The sequence below is a fragment of the Zootoca vivipara genome, chromosome 4 (assembly GCF_965207765.1).
Source record: "Zootoca vivipara chromosome 4, rZooViv2.hap1.1, whole genome shotgun sequence".
NCBI lineage: Eukaryota > Metazoa > Chordata > Lepidosauria > Squamata > Lacertidae > Zootoca > Zootoca vivipara.
The window spans coordinates 43,744,311-43,764,625 of NC_142587.1; the positions used below are offsets into that span (position 1 = coordinate 43,744,311).

The 20,315-nt window shown below is 39.0% G+C and overlaps 1 protein-coding gene across 15 annotated transcripts in view; it reads right to left on the reverse strand.

Moving 5' to 3' along the window:
- DMD (dystrophin) overlaps positions 1-20,315 on the reverse strand; it is a 1,006,777-nt gene that overhangs the window by 231,548 nt on the left and 754,914 nt on the right. The window lies entirely within an intron of this gene.

Consider the following 20,315-nt stretch of genomic DNA (forward strand, 5'->3'; position numbering starts at 1 on the left):
TAACCACTAATCAGGAACAATAATTTATCATAAATACTGGTATATCTAAGTTGCAAGGCTAGAGGACCCATATATCAATTTGAATATATATTGTTTCTATCCATCCTTGCTATCCTTACTATCCTGGCTATTGGTTTTTGATAAGGATAGTCTCAACCTAAAGTAACATTGATTCCAAATGAAAAGTTAAGTACCTTCTAAAAATCTTTCAAGTTGATACTCACGGTATTTAAAAATGCATAATTTGGGCCCTATTAAATGAAGAAGCAATTAAAGACCTTGGCTTTTAGATAAATGAGCATTTCTGAGAGAAGTCTTGTGGGTTTTTTCTGGCTTTGCTCAATCTCTAAATGTACTTTTCATTAAAGCAATTGTACTAGATTTGGCTTTAACACATGTACTTCTGTAACATATGTTTCTCTTATTCATGTATTATGTAGTCAAGAACTACATTCCAAAGCTAGATTTGTAAAGCAGACTGCCTAACACACTGTACATTAATGTGTGAAGGTCAATAATCATGCAAAACTGGCTGTGGCTTTATCACCGCAAGAACATATGAGGCCATTAACAACTCCTGTAGAGCTGAAGCAGCAAGGCTCAAGAAATGAGTGGTTTATTCATCATAGGGTGAATTTTTGCTGAACACAGAGTCTAATGCAGTACAGTTTCTGCTCTGAGAATGGATAACAGCATTATCGGTTGTTCTCATCCTGTTAACATTAAGCATGTGGAACACTTGTAGAGAACTATCAAACAGCCTTTGTCCCTGAAATATACATTAACATCTTCAACTATATATATAAATGCTCTGAATTTTGAATGTACAAGAAGTCAAGCCACATTCAATGTACAATTGAAAAGAATATGAGTAGCACCTTGTTCCAATAATCACAAGGCAGGTATAAAAGGAAAGCAACAGAATTCAGCCTGAATCTCTTCCTCTATTCCCCAAGATGAAGCTCATCATCTGAATATTATTGCCAAGTTACTTTCCCAACCTACTTACATTCAGTACAGTCTATCTTTATTAGCTGGCACTACATTAACAGTTTTTCCTTCTCCGGAGCAGGCCACTCACCTATTAATTTATTTTCACTTCCTAATTGAAGACATTGTTGACATTTCTGCCTTTATTTCTCTTGAACATTTGGAATCTGGGCTTCAAGAGACTGAAAAAAATGCAGCACTATAAACTACTACTCTTTGTTCCTCCTCCTTAAATTAATTAGTATAAATTTGAATTAGAGCTTAGTCTGGAAACTGTACCAGAGCAGTCTTGGAACATGTGATGTACAATAGCGCAATGAACAGAATACCTTTCTCTTGCCACTAATCAACCCTAACTGGGCTAATGAACGGAACAAATAGTATTTCAGAGAAAGCCACCCTGTAGGTCCACCTCCTACCTGGCAATCTAAAATTGTCTTCTAGGAGAAGGGTCAGCAAACTTTTTTCAGCAGGGGGCCGGTCCACTGTCCCTCAGACCTTGTGGGGGGCCGGTTCATATTTTTGGGGGGAAATGAACAAATTCCTATGCTCCACAAATAACCCAGAGATGCATTTTAAATAAAAGGACACATTCTACTCATGTAAAAATAAGCTGATTCCCAGACCGTCTGCAGGCTGGATTTAGAAGGCAATTGGGCCGGATCCGGCCCCCAGGCCTACCCATGTTCTAGGAACCATGTTCTAGACTGCACTTTCACATGTCATTAGTGTCATGCAGCATTCACAACAACCACTGACTCCTCCCAGGCACAATTTAGATGTCATGTGACATCTGCGACCTTTGCACCAGACAGTCAAGTCAACATGTAATTTGCATGTCCTTCATAAGCCAAGCGACAGAGATAGATGTCACTAAATATAGAATCAACCACTACCAGGACTCCCAGCCCACCCCCAGGAGGATTATATTCAGTGCAAAAGGATATCCGCTTGCCTCGTCACACTCCAAAGAATGGGTCCATTTTAACGGATCATTTCCCTCCTCCTCAGAGTGATGCTCTCCTCCAAGACCCTCACTTGCCTACATGTGATCATCATGTGATTAGTGTTTGTTAACATGTTTTTCGAACTGCTGCTACTTCTAAACTATGCTGCAACCACAGTATGCTCAGAACTATTTTGGTAGTTTACAAAGGTTTACATGAAGGAGGTGGCTGGGGAAAAAAGAAGGGGAGGTTGCAGCAGACAAAGAGAACAGTATGACAGAAGGCATGGCATTTTGAGAGGGGGGTTATATTTGGTTCGTACACCCTCCCCCAAAGCCTTGACACTTAAAGTCAGTGATTTTTTTCTGGGGGGGATGCAGGGTACACATACCCCTAAATATTTTGTGAATCTTTGTACTTTTGTCCATTTACTGTATTTATTTCCCCCGATTTGAACTATAAAATGGTGATTTTCTTGAGTCAAAATGAGTATCTCTAAACATTTATTTTTAGGGGGAAAGCACTGCTTAAAGTCATTCATTTTTTAAAAGGTATACATTTCACATTTTAATCTTTCTTTTCCCAGTATAAACAGTTTCAACCTAGTAATATTATGTATTCAGATATAATTTATGAAGAGTGACCATTGCTATCAAAATTTGTACATGATCCAATATAAGAGGGGCTGTTTGGAGGTAGGAAATGCTAAAGTTTTCTCTCACATATAAAACAACTTGAAATAACAAGATATATTAACATCTTAGTAAGAATAATGCATTTTAATTAAGAAAACAAGTTTCAGACGAAGAGGCTTATGGGTTAATCTTTCTTTTCATTTTTCTTATTATGAACTTTAAGAAAATTAAAAAGGGATACAGTCTGTCACTGCAAAAGGAAGCTTCTTAATTAGTACAGTATAATATTAAAAGAAACACGATGGCTTCCTTAAATTGCAACAATGTAACAACAGATTTTGGCACATACCTCACTAGCTACTGAGGAACATTTTCTAAGTTTATGAATGGTGAGCACAAACATAATATCTGAATTATGGATCAAGAGTAATGAAATATTTTGCATACTCCTAACAAAATTCCATTCACTATACTCACATACATTGAAAAATAATATCACAATATGTAAGAAAAACAATCTTACACTAAATTAAACAATACTGAGATAAGAACGCAAGCTGAATAAGAATTTGAACTACTGTTGTTGCAAGACTTTGAAATAGATAGCAGTTTTGGGTGCCAGCCCTTTACATCCTGGATGACAAGAGGAATCCAATAATGTGAATAAAAAAAGGTAGCAATATATCAGGACATATTTTATGGTCTGGAAGATCAGGCAGTGCTTTACATAAATCTCATTTTCCCACCAGAAACAAAGTGGCTATTCTTTATTGAGATGTGGGGAACATTACAGATTATACAAAGCTAAAATCTGTGTATCAGTTTTAAAAGCAGAAAATAAAAATAAATAGATGCCTAACCAAACCCCAAATCCTTGTCACTGACTTTGGACTGCTCCCATTGAATAATCAGTTGTTGTTTTTAAGAAAGAAGTTTACTTTTAGGTTAGCGTCACTGACAGTTAATTAAATCTTACAGAAATAGACACTGGGGGAAAACTGCAGATGAGACGAGAAAAATAAGACAAAATTACACTCAGAGTAGAATCACTGAAATTAATTAATGTAAGTTACTTGTGTATGACTGTTGGATAAATTTAAAAGGGGTTCCTAGACTGGAGGCATCTGTTCCAGAAACCCAAAAGAAAAGGTTGCGGGTTCCAAGTGAAAATATATGGTAGACCTTTTCTGAAAGACAAATGTGCATTAGGGACAGTCTCAAAAATAACGAGGCTGCAAAAAACCACATCCAAAACAATGTTTTTATACACTTCTAGATTAAGTGGGTGATTTCTATTCAGCAATAAAATCTTAACAATTTTTAAAAGTATTTTTTATTAAAGATTTATTGAATTAAATTTACCACCAGCATACAAATCAGTATGGCTAACCTGACCCAAAACAATCTTAACAATTGTAACCCAATGTCATCATCCTGAACCAATCAAAATCATTTGGCTCTTCAGTTTAGCTAGGCTATAGTTTGAAAGGAGAATGGAATCACATACCCTCAGCCCAAAATTGGAAGCAGCGGAAGATACCAACAAAAAAAGAATGGATAATTAAGATGATGGACTATGCTGAAATGGCAAAGATGACCATGAAGATCAGAGATCAAGATGAGAAAAAGTTTGAGCAGGAATGGAAGAAATTTATAGAGTATTTAAAAGACCACTGTACCATGGTCCATATTATAAGGAAATCATTGTATAAAATATGGATGAAATATAAAGGGATCCTAGAACCCAAAACACCTTAGTGGACCTCACCCTTAGAAATAATGACCGTAAAGAGAAAGAATATGAAAAATAATTGGGCAACATATAAGATATTATTGGAAGAGGAAAATAACAAATTTAAATTGAAAGAAATATAAGGAAGTTTAACAATATTTGAACAATTGGCCGAATATTTTCAAATTAATCAGAGGTTGGTAAAAGATAAACAAAAATGATTTGAGAAAGAAATTTCAAGATTGGATGAGTATTTAATTCAATCTAATAGTAAACATATTTCCAAATTAAATGATTTGCTCCTAGAATGGGAGGTAAAGGAGGAGCAAGTGAAGAGAGTGATGGTAAAGTGGGCCCAGGATTTAGGGGAAAATATTATGATGAGCCAATGGGAACGGCTGTGGAAAAGAGATATCAAATTTATGGCATGCTATAATTTAAGAGAGAATGTAATGAAAATGCAGTATAGATGGTACCTGACCCCAGTTAGACTGCAAAAATGTATAAAAACTGTAGTGATGTCTGTTGGAGATGCAACAATGGGGCAGGAACCTTTCTACACATGTGGTGTGAGTGCAAAGCGATAGTGGAATTCTGGGAAAATATTTATAATGAATTGAAAAATATGTTTAGATTTTAATTTGAAGGGGAAAAAACCCAGAATCCTTTCTCCTAGGCATCATGTCAGAGGAAATAAAAAGAACGGTCAGACCAATATTTATGTGTGTGCCTATGGCAGCAATGTTATTAATTGCCAAAAATTGGAAAAGCAGCAGCGTTCCAACTAAAACAGACTGGCTATCTAAAATGATGGAATACTTCCATATTGCTGAATTAACAGGGAGGATAAGAGGAGATATGGTACAAAAAGTGAAGGATTTGGGCTATCTTTAAGGAATACATCAAAATCTATGTGGAAAAAGCAGAATTTTTGACAGAGTGAATCCAGAAAATGATTAGAGTGAAAGGAGAGTAAAGTCAAGATAGAGGAAGAGATTAAAGAAATAATGAAATGCGTTTAAGCTAGTTGGAAAAATAAAGTAGCATAACAAGAATGGCTGGAAGTCAAGTGACTTGGGGGTGTCCGTATGGGATAGGTATACAGTGGTGCCTCGCTTAACGAATGCCCTGCTTAACGAAATTTCCACTTAACGAAATGATTTTTCGAGCGGAGGTTGCCTCGCTAGACGAATTCGTTTTATGAAAAATTCGTCTAGCAAATCGCGGTTTCCCATAGGAATGCATTGAAATTCAATTAATGCGTTCCTATGGGCAAAAAAAAAAAAAAATCCAAAAAAAATCCAATGCATTCCTATGGGATTCGCTAGATGAATTTTTCATTATAAGAAAAGACCCGTGGAACGAATTAAATTCGTCTAGCGAGGCACCACTGTATAGGTATGTTGATATGTATAGTATCAATCAAGTATTATATAGAGTAATGTAGGTATATTTTATGTTATGAAAATAAGGTAGTGTGTTGTGTATATGTATTGTGTAAATGTATGTGTTTTATATGTTAATAAAATTTAAATAAAAAAGACCACTGTAAATATATTAAAACATTATCAGGTTTGAAATATCATTTATGTAATTACTTACTTATCAAACCTTTATTAGGCATTTTGCAAATAAAACCATAAAAGAGAAAATAACATATAAAAGCCTTGAAATATATATAAAAAGGCAGCAGTTGGCTACATACATATATATAAATACATATAGAATCAGTGGTTTTCCTTGTTAACCTGCTCCTTGGAGGACTGCTACCAAAAACTCGGCTACCCCCGCCGTTACCCTTTGGTCAACATCAGATAGGCAGAATCCCAGACTTTCACCTTGCTGGGGTTCCAGACCACCCAGAAGAGGGGACAGCACGCGTTGACGGAGCGTACTGTACAATGGGCAATGAAAGAGAATATGCTCTACAGTGTCCGGGACATTCATAGAACATCTGCAGAATCTCTTGTTTCTAGGAATGTTTTGATATCTTCCTCTGACAAATGCCGAGGGAAAAACATTCAAACGGGCCAGCATAAAAGCCCTACGTTGGGCTGGGATTATTAACTTAGTGACGTAATTGGCTCTGCTATCTAAGATATTTAAATCATAGAATATAGGGGAGCAAATTTTGTTTACAGCTGCCATAATATTTTGTCTCTCGACATCCTTTAGTCTAGGTAGGATATTGTGGAAAATGTATTGCTCGTTTGAATTGTACAGGGGCTCCAGCTCAATGCCTAAAGATTCAATCTTTTTTTCAAGGTACTGATACCATCTTGATTTATAGGAGTCTTTGACCAAATCGGCGAGCAGACTTGATGGGGAGCAGCGAAAATGGCAGCGTAACCAGTATTTTATTGAGGTGGTCCAGGCCCAATATTCCATTGTGTGTATGCCTATTTCTGCACACATTGTTTCATATTTGATCACAGTTGGGAGTCCAAGAATACGTCTCAGAAAGCTGGAGTGAATCTTTTTTAAATCACTGTTATATGCTTGGACCCATAGCGGGATTCCATAGAATATCTGGGATTGCACTTTTGTTTGAAATATCTGGTTGGCCACAGGAATAAATTGATTACCTTTCTGATAATAAAAACGGGCAACTGCTGATGAGGTGCACTTTGCCTGTTTTATGGCATTTGTGCGATGATTTGCCCACCCTAAATTGCTCTGGAATAAGATTCCCAGATACCTATAGATTTTCACTTGTTGGATTTCTTGCCCTCTTATTTTCCATTTCTCTAATTTCCAACCATTCGAGAAGACCAAATTTTTTATCTTCTCATAATTTATAGAGAGTTTGTTAGATTCGCAGTAAACGATCAGAGAAGATATAAGACGTTTCAGACCCAAGCTCGTTAATGATAGTAGGACAGCATCGTCTGCGTATAATAAGAGAGGAACTGGTTTTTGATTAAGTTTAGGGGCATGTGATTCTATTTTTTGGAGGTGATCTGGCAAGTCTGATAAAAATAACTTAAATAGAAAGGGGGCAAGAATACACCCTTGTTTTACCCCTTTCGAGTTTGGGATGTCTGATGAAAGGTGACCTTTGGTGTTAAGTTTGACTTGACAGGTATTGGAAGAGTATAGATTTTGTATTAGAATCAGTAAGCGCTGGTCAATTTTTAATTCTGTGAGTTTCCTCCACAGCTTTGGGCGGTCAATTGGATCGAAGGCACCACGAAAGTCTACAAAAGCAGCATATATCTTAGATTGCCTTTGGGATCTGTATTTTTCAACCAAATGCATAAGTATAAGACAGTGGTCATTTATGTAATTAAATAATTGGGAATTATGATATACAAGAGGGAAAACAAAGAGTTTGGAGATAAAATGAGATGCAAGAATTTATGGGGGGGAAGATTGGCATCCAGCGGTGGGGCGGGGTGGGAGTCTATATTGTTTCTTTTTTTCTTTTTTTGGAAAAGAACTGAATTTATTGTGATTGTAAAATTTGATTTTTTTTTTAAAAAAAGGAATCACAGACCCTATAAGATATCTCCGATAAAAATAGGGACTTCCTGTCCATCACCACCACCACCACCATTTTATTATTTACTACTGGTAGCTGGCCCGGCCACGAGTTGCTGTGGCTCAGTCTCTTAAATGGACCCGCAGAGTCCCCCTTCAGACTCCCCTCACCTTCAGGGTCCCCCTTCATTTTGTTGAAATGTTTTATGTGTGTTCTGTTTACACAGGGTCATCCCTGTGACTTCCCCCACCCTGTCCCAACCAATGACCTATCCCATCCCCTTCTCCCCCTACCCTGGCTCATCCCTGCGATTGGCCCCACTCTGTCCCGATCCATAACCTATCCTGCCCCTCCTCCCCCATCCCCCACACAGATGAGCCCCCACCTCCACTCGGCCCAGTCTGGAAAGCCGAGCCAAGATGCTGTGGAGAGGGAAGCTTTCCTAGGTGCAGTACCAGTGTAGCCGTCGTTAGAGGGCAGTGTTTTACAACCTCTCCTGTGATCCAAGCATGCACTTTCGTCTGAGTTGTGAGTTCTGGAACATGTGGTTTTGGGGCTTTTTCGTGGCCCAAGTGTGACATCTGTCTACGCAAACAGTGTGGGGTCACTCTCATATTCGCTTGGGAAGTTGTGTCAAAATTTGAACGCAATCGGTCAAGCGGTTTTGGAGAAAAGTGGAGACACACCCACATGTCCAGTTTACATTCATATATAGATAGATATGTCACCCATCTGACTGGGTTGCCACAGCCAGTCTAGGTGGCTTCCAACATATATAATAACATAATAAAACATTAAACATTAAAAACTTCCCTATACAGGGCTGCCTTCAGATGTCTTCTAAAGATTCTATAGTTAATTATCTCCTTGACTCACATAACCCCAACATTTCTCTGATGAAAATAGGGATGTCCTAAGGAAAAGCGGGACATTCTGAGATCAAATCAGAAACCATGATGTCTTCTGTAAATCCAGGAATGTCCCTGGAAAATAGGAATACTTGGAGGGTCTGGCAGTCATCAAAATAATACAGCTTTATGAAATTATTATTTTCTCCATCATGGCTAACATTGGATATCATCCATTGCATTGTAGCAACAGTGGAACAATCTGACTCTGTTTGCTATGTAGGAACCATTTAGTGTTACAAAATATTTGGAAAGTCCAAAGCCTGCCTTTGGAGGGGAGTAGCTCCTCATGGTGTCAGCCTTTGGAGAAGGAATGCAGCAACCCCTACAGTTTGGAAGCAGTGTGTATACAGTACTCCTGAACCCAAGTGCTACAAAACGTCTGTAAAGCTGCTTGAACTCAGTAGCCAGCCCAGTTCCAAAGGGAAGGAGGGAGCCATCAGGTATCTAGGTGAGGCAGAAGCATAATCAAGCTGAGGTCAATTCCAAAAAGGTGGTGTGGTATCAAAATGAGCTATTAATAGAAGTAATAGGGGAAAGAGAAGTGGTGAATAAATCTCCCATCCCAATTACCAAGTTTCAGAGCTTGAGAATGAGAGCTTTATTGCCAACATATGAACTGGAGGGCATATTTATATAAAAATTATTTAATGCAATGTGCATAAACATTAGCAATTCTAAGATGGTTCATCTTGGGAGGAAGAAAACACTGGCATATTAAGAAGAGGGGATTTGTATTCTTTGCTGCATCCAAAAGCACAACCCCTTTGAGATTTTATAGTAGTCAACAGTGCTGTCAAAATGTGTATATTAATTACTTGGTTAAAATTCATTTAATATAAAATCCTGGCTACCAAAGGCACTTAAGTGTAAACTGATTATCAAAATAATTAGGTTTTAAAGGCACCTGCTTTCTTACTCTTAATTACTGCAGAAACAACTAAATGTATTAAGAGTGAAATGCACGGATAACATTATATGAGACCAATTAAGGCTCCCAGTATTAAACTGTTAGCAGTTTTCATTTAAAATTGCCTTCTTTGGAGACTCAACTTGGTGGCCTTGTATTAGTATTATTTACTATTATTCAAAAGAACAGGGCAGTTTCCAGCTTTCTTTCTTTCTTTTTTTAAAGAATTGTTAGGATTTTAATGAAGGAACTATGCAATGATGGGTAGTAATAAAACTAAGACAATTTCAAATTAAAAAAATTCCTTCAGTAGCACCTTAAAGACCAACTAAGTTATTATTTTGGTATGACCTTATGTGTGCATGCACACTTCGTCAGGTATCAGATACCTGACGAAGTGTGCATGCACACAAAAGCTCATACCAAAATAAAAACTTAGTTGGTCTTTAAGGTGCTACTGAAGGAATTTTTTTTTATTTTGCTTTGACTCAGACCAACATGGCTACCTACCTATAATTTCAAATTAGTATTTGTAAACATGTGCTAGGCACTATATACAGAGACACTATGAATGAAAACATAATCAGAATATTGTTCAAAGGAAACTTGTTTGTTTAGAACCTCCTGTGCACCAAGCATGCTTTAGCTGTCCCACAAGTGCTGTCCCAAGACATTTTGGTGCCTGAGGTTGAGTCAAAATGCCTCTCACACCCCCACTAGAGCATACTAACTGTTTAAGAAGTCTGCAGCCTTTAGACGTTAATTCCTGTTTTTCTCTATCCTCCTCTTATGGTGCTGGTTTGATTGAAACAGGTTGTTTCAGCCTGCTGAATAGCAGGGCTGGGCATGTTCCTAATCAATATATTCTTCACAGCATCATCTTTGGGCAAAGAATCAGATATGCAGTGCATACTCATGCTCTCCAAGAGATTAAACTAGAGATGTTATTCTCAAACCACATACTTTCAACATTGCACACTGGCTGTGTTCAGACACCCCACTAAAGCATGGCTTCAGTGGCGGAGCTTCATGCTCCGGCACTGGGGGCAGAGAGCAGGTGGGGGCAGGGCTGGCACGCGTCCCGGGGGCATGGCGCGCTGCCTGCAGGGGCGTGGCGTGCATTCTGGGGGAAGGGACCACCGGCCACAGGGGCGTAACAAGCGTTCCAGAGGTGGGGCGCCTAGCACGGGTGGGGGGGGTACAGCTGCAATGGCACCACACCAGGATGATCGGGATCGTGCTGCCAGGGGCGCACACTCCCATTGCCCCCCTCTTCCTACATCCCTGCATGGCTTAGTACAACCTGAACAAGTCTAACTTCATCCTGGGTTCATATGATCTCCCTGACCTTTCATTCTCCCACACTGCCTGGTGGAGGAGTTCAGGTGCATTTGCTTTTAACATACCGTAACTGTGTTTTGGTGTGTTAACATTAACTATATTTAAAACAAGTTAACTTGTGCTAGGGGAGCGTTACCCCTTTTCCCAGGCTGCTTTTTCGATTGAAATCAACCTCCCTGTGTTTTTTGCCCTGCAGACAAAATCTGCAGCTTCCTGCATGATAATTATATATTTTGTTATGCAGGACAGTTTGGGGGTTAACAGGATAATGGTACAGGGTGGCAAGATTAGCCTCCTCCCTCAATGCCATGGAGCCCATTTGCAAGAGATCCTATCCTATCCACAGATCTTGTTCATCTAGTGTGGAATTATGTGTTCTTGTGCAAGTCTTTACCAATATGAGAAGTAGAGCCAAGTGAAAGGTTATCCAATACATTAAAAAGAAAGAAATTATGCTGTTAACTTATAGGAAATAAAATGCTGTATAAAATAAGTAACAACACCACAATTTATTCCTCAGGATAAGTTAAGTTTCCTTTTGTATCCAGCTTTGGCTACTACAGAATAGGAGACCACATATTACATGAAATCGTGCATTTAAAAAAATAACTAAGCCTCTTGTCAGTTCAAGGCTTGCATTCTTGATTGCATTTGACATAATAATCATTATCATATCGCCAGACTGAAATCATGCTGACAGTACTGAAGTCAGGGCTGCTTCTTCCAATTAACTGAGAATTACAGATTTTCTTGTCTTCCAGGACGTAAGTTTACATTTACAATTCCACCGAGGTGAACGATGTGATATGATAGATGTAGCAATTTAACTTGCAAACTTAAACAATAACTATTTCCACCCATGTTTACCTTCAGCAGGTAAATGTGGTTTGGAAGAAAGCCAGAAGGCATGCACACTGGCCACACACCTCTAGTCAGTGTGCACATGTGTGTTCTTACATGTACCCCACTTTGAAGTGGTGAAAAGTTCCAGGGCAGTGTTTACCAGGGTTTGGCTTCCTTTTGAAGGCAAAGTGCAGGTTACAAGTTTCAGCAGGTCTACAAGAGTTGAGAATACAAGGCTAAGCACGAGCTGAAATACTGATCCAAGAATACACCCCCCCCCCTGCATTTTCCTTTTGAAGTATGGCAGAAACTTGTGCAGCAAGCATCATGTGTCTGGGACTGGGAAATCAAATGGGCAATCCTTTGAGTAGCCTGGCTATGCAAAGATTGTTTGTACCACTGCTGCCAGTGACACATCCTTAGAGCCATGGGTGGAGTCTGAGCCTTCTTGGCGTCAGGCTAACTCTTAGACCTCTCCTCTGAAGGGGAAGGCTCCTTTGTGACCAGAGGTGGTGTAAGAGGTGTATCTAAGGCTGGGAAAACCGAACTAGAGGTGTTAAGTGTCATAGGGGTGGAATGCTCATTTGACAGCCTGTTCTGCCCCTCCCCAGGGTCCTCTACCTACGACTCTGAGCTCCTCCCATTCTATATCCAGATCTGGGAATCCCTCCAATATACCTCTACAAGGTTCATGGCAATGAAGTCAGGTAAGCTGGACAACCCTGGTCCCTGGAAACCAAACCCCTGTTGGTTTCTGATTTTTAATAGTTACTATCCACACTCTGTCCATTTTCTTCCTCTACATCAGTATCAGTGAATACTTTTTTTTAAAGAAAATGAAGGTTTAAGGTTCTCAGAATTGTGGGTGTTGGTTAGACAAAAGTTTTAAAGGGGTTCTTTGGTGGAAGAATGTCACGACTCTTGTATTCACCCTGAGTTTGTTTTCAGCACATGCAAGAAAACTACAGAATCCCTGTAGATTAGCACATTGTTGTGAAATGTGGAAGGACTGGGAAACTGGGCATAAACTCAGGAACAAAATAAAATCATTAAGTACAGCTGTCACTGCTGGAAACTGCCAGATCTCGATGCAGACAGGGATTATTTTTTTATTGCCACCAGAAAGTTAAAAAGTAATAAGCCATGGAGAATTATTGCATACTCTAATTTTCCCAAACAAATTGCAAAATAGATGTCCTGAAAAATGGTAGGGCAGTTACTTAGGTATGCTAGATGATAGAATTCTTTACCAAGTTTCATTCGGGAAAATGCTATGCTGGAGTTGGTAGTAGTAAGTAGCAAAGATCTACATTGGCTCCCAGTACGTTTCTGAGCACAATTCAAAGTGTTGGTGCTGACCTTTAAAGCCCTAAATGGCCTTGGTTCAGTATACCTGAAGGAGCGTCTCCACCCCCATTGTTCTGCCCGGACACTGAGGTCCAGCCCCAAGCGCCTTCTGGCGGTTCCCTCGTTGCGAGAAGCCAAATTGCAGGGAACCAGGCAGAGGGCCTTCTCCGTAGTGGCACCTGCCCCGTGGAACGCCCTCCCATCAGATGTCAAAGAGAAAAACAGCTACCAGATTTTTAGAAGACACCTGAAGGCAGCTCTGTTCAGGGAGGCTTTTAACGTTTAACAGATTACTGTATTTTATTTTTCTGTTGGAAGCCACCCAGAGCGGCTGGGGAAACCCAGCCAGATGGGTGGGGTATAAATAATATATTATTATTATTATTATTATTATTATTATTATTATTATTATTATTATTATATTATTATACAAATAAAATGTTCATTAGAAAAATCATTGATCAAGTAAATGGATAGCTAATCATTTTAATGTACAATGAAGAGAGAATGATGGAATATAATTAGTTTAGCTTAGAATCACCAGGAGGAAGTAGGGAGACTTTATAAATTCCTCTTGTCTATCACAGGAAAGTATTATTATAGTGATAAAGGCTGGTTGTTCTTCTTGCCTACCATGGGGAAGACAGACAAGAAATAATGTTTCAGATTGCAACTGTAATGATTTCTGCTCAAAGTTAAGAGTAACTCTTTGTTAGGCTTCAGTACTGTAACTAACTTCCTAAATGTGTGATAAAACATTTATCACTGCAGATCTTTAGGATTTCATTTGGATTCAGACCTTTAAGAAGAAATGACTTTTCGATCATTTAAGTAACTTCCAATCATATATCCAAGTATGTGTAGATGAGGGTTTATTACCCTTTACAAGAATAGCTTTGGATAAACCCATGCTTTTGGCAGGGGATTGGCTTTATGACCTGCAGGCTCCCAGGATTTAATAGGATTTCAACTAGAAATGCAGCCAAATGTGAGAGATTCTGAGGATACTAACAGCTCTGAGAGGGTGTTTGGACTAAGAACAGCACATCTGAATGCAAATGACAGTTGGAATTTATTTAATTCAACTGTGTATGAATTATCAGCAATGTGCATACCAAGCAAGGTAAAAATATGGAACTGAAGGTTGCAAACTGATTGATTTTTTTCCTTCAGGTGTTCCACACACACTCAGCCATTCCTATTTCCCTGAGCCAATGTGGACAATACTCCATGTTGGCTAACCAGCTTGTCTATGAACTTTCTCCCAATGTGTTGCAGACAACATGCTTGTAAAAGCCCCCTGACTGAGCAAACAGGTAGCCAATTCAGTGATTTCAGTCCAGTAGTTATTCTGTTGCTCTGCTCGCATGATGAAGCAGAGAACTGCTTCATTGCAGCATCTGTTTGAAAAGGCAGGTGCCAAGTGGAAAGCAAACCGCAGTGAGGTGCTAGATAATAAAAATATGTCCACCATGTGATCTGAGCAACCCTGCCTAAGCTGGCTTGCTACCCTCAGGTACAATGAAAGATACTTTATGTAGCCAGTGTTGAAATAAGATTTAGTTGCCAGTTCGATATGCTTCACTATGTGCCATGGGAAGTGGCACCATCTTGTTCTTTGCCTCCAACAGGAAATGTTTTAGATAACAATCTTAGGCAGAAGAGTCTAAGTAAAGTAAAAGTATTATCACTGTCAAGCAAGAGAATGTAGGAGGGAAGCATGGAGTGCTAAAAGTGAGCTGGAATTCAGTGTTGCACAGAGTACCATGGTAAACAGCCAGAGATTTACATTTTAAAAAGAGTAAGCAAAGATAATGTAGTTGTTATGTATTATGTATTAAGTTTGACTGCAGTACTCATTCTGGCCACCGTGGCTACGGTTCTTAACCTGCCCACAGTCGCTGCAGTTCTCCCTCAGGTCCACAACATGCAAATGAAGGATTGAGACTGCTGTTCACGGATTGGATAGCTAGGGGAAGTTTATTACTGTTGCAAGTTACCGAGTACTATATAAGCCAGCCGGCTAAGCTATTGTGCAGTCCAGGACTCAGAGCTGAAATAAAGAGCTGGTTGTTTTAAGAGCTGTGCCTTCATCCATCTTTTCCACGATTCAACAGTAGTAGTAAAGAGAATGGCAGGAAGACTAAAAACATTTAGGGTACAAATCATTGTAGTGCTAAGAGACTTACGTCAGTGCATTTCTGCTTGCCTGGCTAAAGGATTTCCCCTACCTTTACACAAGTTATGTGTGCAACTGAAAGCATGACTTTGTTGTAGCATCCTTTGAAATCTGCAACTCTGGGGCCTTGTTTTTAAAGGGTAGAAAAAAGAACAACAAATTGACTTCAGCTAAACTTCTGACCTTCTATCCTTTTATAAGATTAAGATGACCCAAATAATTGTCTAAAGTCGAGCAGTGTCACTTGAATGCTTTATAATACTGTATAGAACTTTCTCTGTACCGTTCATTCCATGGACTGCTATTATTATTATGTTTGAATGTGTTCCACTGCAGCAAGTATTTTATATTCTAGATGTCCACCACCACTTTCTGAATGCTAATCAGTCCATATGCTATAAAATTTTACATGCAATATGGTAGTATTGCTAAGGGAAATCTGAGTTATTCACTGTGTTGTTTCTCCAGTGAAAATCTAACTGATCAGTTTAAACCTTGGCAAAGACAAACAGCAATCCAGCATTGTGCTTCAGCTAAGTACACAGTAAAATAAAAATAAAAGGTAAGTGAGAAAATGAAAAGCAAACAGATATACCTCAAATCAACAAATTTCTCAGGAAGCCAAGACGACAATAAGCATTTAGTTGTGTAAGATCCAGGGCACATTCATATCTGAATACAGTACTGAGCTGAGACCTGGATCCTGTGAAATCCTTTGCTTCTGGTGCTTGAGTGATGAGAAAGGAAGGTGGTTTAATTTAAGGAAGCTGGAAGTAAAAAAAAATGTTGTACTGTACTGATAGAGGGCTTCATTCTCATTTTGAAAACACAAGAATAGGATTCTTTCTTGCAAATGTGCATAGACCACTGCACCCTTTGCCTTCAGTTTGAGACAGTCTTATATGAGACGTTTTTGTGATAAAAAGACAGATATCTCCTCATATTATCCCAAATGTCACCTGATAATAGAGCCTTCAAAAAGAAAACAACTAGTTATAATCTTTTTACAATTAGGAACACCTACAGAGCAAGCTCATACGAGTCTACTCAGAAGTATGCTCCACTTAGCTCAATGAGACATACTCCCAGTGAAGGGTGTACATGTTTGCATGTAATATTTCAGACAAAAATGACATTAGCGAGGTCACTTCAAAATGAGGACAAATGATATTTCAGCTATCACATGCAGTGAAAATTGACAGTTCCCAGAAGCAATATGCCTCTGAATGCCAGTTACTAGAAATCACAAGTGGGAAGAGTGTGGCTGTACTGCTGTGCTGCTTGTCATCTTCCCATAGGCATCTGGCTGAACACTGTGCAAACAGGATGGTGGACTAGATGGGCCTTTGGTCTAATCTAGCAGCACTCTTCTTATGTAGTGCCCTCACTCAAAGCATTACCTTCCTGTTTGTCCTTACCGGTAGTACAAATAGACTTGGAATATCATGTGTGAACTACATTCTAACAATATTGCCCGTGCTATTCACAATCTGCTATTGCAGATTGGAGATATGGTTTATTTATTCCTATCCTTTGTTTCCTGTTCCTTAACCAGTTACGGATCCACAAAAGGACCTTTCCTGTTATGTCATCACAGCTAAGCTGAACTCAAAGAGTCTCTGGTGAGGCACTAGGCTGCTCACAATTCCTTTAGGCATGCATTATAGCTCAATCCTTTATGTGTTTACTCAAGTGGGGCTTACTCACATGTAATATGAAGAATAAAATTCATTTTCATGATTCTTATTTATTTTTCTTGTGTCCATTATTATAAGATATGGGGAATGGGCAGCGGAATAGCAAATGCAATTCCATGTAAGCAAATGTAACTTGATGAGTAAGATTTGCTAATTACAACATCACATTTTCTCGGAGCAAGGCAGTCTACATTAGCACCTATATATTCTTTTTTGAATGTATATTTTCCGTGTGAATTCCATACTGGGGCACTTGCCATAGTGGTAGATATATGAATTAGATTAAAATGACAGAACTTTTAGAGCTTACCCTGGCTTCAGCGTATTGAAATGACCTACTGTAGACCTAGTCACTGGCTGAGCTGTTGAGTTGCAATGAAATGCTCACAATTTTATTAGGATTCTGCTGTTAACTATCAGCAGAAAGTACCTAGTAACACACTGGTCCATGTACAATCTATGGGAATGGGTGCAAAGAAGCAAGCAGCCTGCATTTATAATGAAGATTCTCTTCTGATGGCTATTCACAAGCTTCCACTTGTATTACTTGTTTTAAAAGCTAACAGCTGTAAGATACAATAAAATTTTGTAGGGGCCAGTAGCCTTTAAGTATATCCTGAAAATCCTGGCTTAAGATACTGTACACATGTTTTTGCTTTCTATACTAATTATTAAACAAGAATGTAGCAGTAGAAAGAATTAGTGCTTAAAACTAGAAAGAGGCCAAGGGAGCAGAAAACTACACAATCCTGCAGTAATAATTTTACATCCAGGGTATTCTGCCTATTGTTCCCTTCCTTCTAGTCTATTCCCTCCCAGACATCTTAGTCCAGCTGGTTGATATGCTGTTACTAATTCAAGCAGCACGGACCACATAGTCCCCTGCTACCTGTGTTTAACACAAAATACAGTTATTTTGGTGATAGTAAATGCTTCAAAAAAGAAGATGAAGACACATGTTTACAAGTAATCCTGGCTTTTGCCCAAGTAATTAGAGTTTGTGCCTCTAGTGCATCTTTCTAGCTACTACAAAAATGAGCAAAAAGGGAAGCACCCATCAAACACTAACAAACTTGGCAATTACAGGAGTTAGAATGTCGTTTTCATTATGGTTCAGTGTTATAAAACAAAATGGTGGGGCAAGGGGTAAATACATAACAATCAATTGCAGATCTAGCTAAGCTAAACAAAATACAAGCTGGCAGATGTTCTCAGTCTGACCGAAACACTTTTGGCTGAACTATCAGCTGCAGGCAAAGCATAATATTTTCTGTTTTTTGGTGGCTCCTTGTTTGTTCAACTGATGGTTTGTCAAGCACGGCACACCTTACTGACACATTATGGCTGCAAGCTTTGTGTAAATTAATATAAAACATACTGGAAGTAAGACCCTGAGGAATTTGCTAATGATTTCTAATAAATATGGGGAGAATGCAGCTTGCATTCCCCAACATATTTTACTGCTTCATGGTCCCATTACTCCCTTAGATTTGAGAAGACACAATGTTGAAGTGACAGCAAAAGTCACAAGTGGCAGAATTCCCCTTATATGCAATTCAAGCTTCCTTCTCCTCCACCCTAGGTTCCTATTTCTCACTGTATATGGTATCTATAACCAACCCCATTTTTTTGCTGCCTCTACAACCTTTCCCTATCTACAACCAGTCCAACAAAGCTCCTCCGGACTTTGGGACCAATGTGAGATCTTAATTGGTGCCTTGGGACAGCTTGTGGCTAGATGAGGGGGGATAAGCTAGACTTAATCCAATCAAGACAGAGGTGCAGTTGGCGGGGAAAGATGGTGACTACAAATGGTCCTGAATGGAGTTGTGTCCCCCTGAAGGACTACATTTGCAACTTGGAAATGCTCGTGCTCTCAAAGCTAACTGAGTAGCCCCAGTTGCGGCAGTGGTCAGGACTGCTTTTTTCCAACTTCAGGCTGCCCTGACATTGGTTGGGGCTGGGTAGCTGGAGTCTACATGTGGATGTAAGTGGGGAGAATCCCTCTACATTCAAGCCAAATCTGTTTCCATGAAACTCAGGTTGAATTCTCATTTCCAAATTAATAGTGATGCTCTGCAGGCGATTCTCAACTTCTGGAATCACAATGCAAGTTCTCCAAGGTCTTTCTGAGTAACCAGATGTGCTTTACAAGTAACAACTCTACACTGTTTGTATCTACAGATTACTACATTTCCAACAAAACCAATATCAAGCTTGTGACTTCTGTACCACATCTATCCAACCACAAATTTTCTGGCATAAATGCTTTATTCACACCATGAGACATACATTGAAAGCTGCGAAAGGACAGCCAGGATTTCAATCAGTTAAATCAGCAGGCTTCAGTTGGGATACGTATATAAACCACAAATGTGAATTTTGTTTACAGAGCACAATTTGAGATCTCAACAGGATTTGTTAAAACCTGATGTACAATTAGATATAGTTAACAAACAGCCTGATAAAGTGAAGAGATTTAAATTTCTGGAATGTTAAAGAGTGGTTGAGGATTTATTTATTTGTTAAAAAACTATATTCAGATCACTTCAAAAAGGGACAGCTTGCAGATTGTTGGAGTATATAGAAGCAATAAGAAATGGTTGCCAAGTACAATTTGAGCTGAAAGACAACATTCCTATGAAATCACTATAGCAGCTGATGGAAGCTTAGAATGACCTCATGAAATAGCTGAAAGAATTGTCAATGGAATTGTTCACTGCTACCACTAACTAGTAAATATAACAACTGAAGTTGAAGTTGGAATGACACACTCATGTCCAGCTCACATTTCTAAACTCTCAGCTGCAAAGCTGCATTAGAAGGGGCTGCATTACAGGGGGAAAGTAGAGGGTGTGTGTTTAACCCTTCCCTTACCCATTGTTATTTCTCTAGAACTAGCTATTATGGCCCAAATGGAAGCTTCTGGTCATGTTTCTGTTGAAAAACACACGTCTGGGGCCCCAGCAAGGGCAGAAAAACAGCAGGGGGGAAGTGGTATCCAAAGGAAGGATTAAGTATCCTTTCTCCACTTGCTTATTTTTCCTATGCACATTTCCTACCCTCTTTGCAGCAGAAGCAGCTGGTGCATCTAAAGGCAGATTGATCAGTAATAAGTAGCTAGTCTCAGTTTTAGGAAATGACATGCTCACTAATGCCTGACATGTGGACAATAATTTCAATTATGAACCAACATATTTTTCACATAACCTGAACCAACTGATGAACAAGAGCTATTTCAAATGCTGGAAGACACTATACAGTACATATAAGGTCTGAAAAATTAAATCTTGTATTTGGTTTAG